Here is a 1,147-nt window from a genome sequence, read left to right as displayed (position 1 = left end):
ATGAACCTGGAAAAACTGGTTGTTTTTATTTACAAGATATCAAAAATAACAAAAGAATCAAATATGCAATAGGTTTGCTGCCCTGTTACCATTTCTGGAGATGTTCATTGTCCATTCCATGATCTTTTGGAACTTTTCGGAATTGGTAGGAAATCACCATATACAAACTATTTATTCATGGGCGACTATGTAGACAGAGGTTATTATTTAGTGGAAACTCTGAGTCTTCCTGTGGTGTTAGGGTGTGCTATCCAGAAGACTTTATAGTATAAAGAAGAAACCACAAAAGCTGACAAATTACTCAAGTATATGGATTTTATGATGAATTTCTATGAAAATATGGAGATGCTATTGTTTGGAAATATTTGACTGTCTTTCCACTTTTGATCATCTTCCACTTACAGCTTTAGTAGTTGGACAGATATTCTGCCTCCATGGCGACCTCACAAGAACTTCCACACAAGGGTCCAATGTGTGATTTATTATGGTAAGCTCCAAATGATCTTGGTGGGTGAGGTATTTATCCTCATGATGCTGGTTAAACATTTGGACAAGACATTTCTGAAACTTTTACCCATGTCAATGGTCCTACACTGGTTTCTTGTGCTCACAAACTTGTAATGGACAGATATAATTGTTGTCATGAAGAGAATGTGGTTTCCATTTTCAGTGCACCCAATTATTGTTATTGCTCTGAGAACAAGGCTTCTATCATGGAATTAGATGACACTACAAAATATTCCTTCCTTCAGTTTGATCCAGCACCTCATCGTGCAGACTTGACTACTTCCTATAAACTGCGCCAGGGAAAACTTGCCTTTGTATGTGGAAGTATACTTGGCCTTTTAAAATGAATTTCTACATATTAAAAAAAACATGGGAAGCAATCATAATCTGTAACAAATTGGGATCTGTCTTGTCATTAAACCACATCATGGGCCCATTTGTGCCATACTGATGATGAACATTTAGCACAATTTAGACAGAAATCCATACAGCATTATGTCCCAGATCAGTCACTCTAATAGCTTGCTTGCTGTATTTGTAATAACTATTTTCTGCTGGGCTGTTCAAACATAAAAGATAATTAATTCCTTCATCTTTTTGGCACTTAGTTGATATTTGAGTTATAGTGTTTGAGTGGCAT

The 1,147-nt window shown here is 36.1% G+C and overlaps 1 pseudogene; it reads left to right on the top strand.

Annotated features, from left to right (window-relative positions):
* On the top strand, positions 1–854 carry LOC142433530 (serine/threonine-protein phosphatase 2A catalytic subunit beta isoform pseudogene; annotated as a pseudogene).
* The last annotated feature ends 293 nt before the right edge of the window (positions 855–1,147 follow it).

Source organism: Tenrec ecaudatus, chromosome X, assembly GCF_050624435.1.
Source record: "Tenrec ecaudatus isolate mTenEca1 chromosome X, mTenEca1.hap1, whole genome shotgun sequence".
NCBI classification, from domain to species: Eukaryota; Metazoa; Chordata; class Mammalia; order Afrosoricida; family Tenrecidae; genus Tenrec; species Tenrec ecaudatus.
Note: the sequence above shows the minus strand (reverse complement) of the source record. Positions and strands in the feature narration are given on the sequence as shown.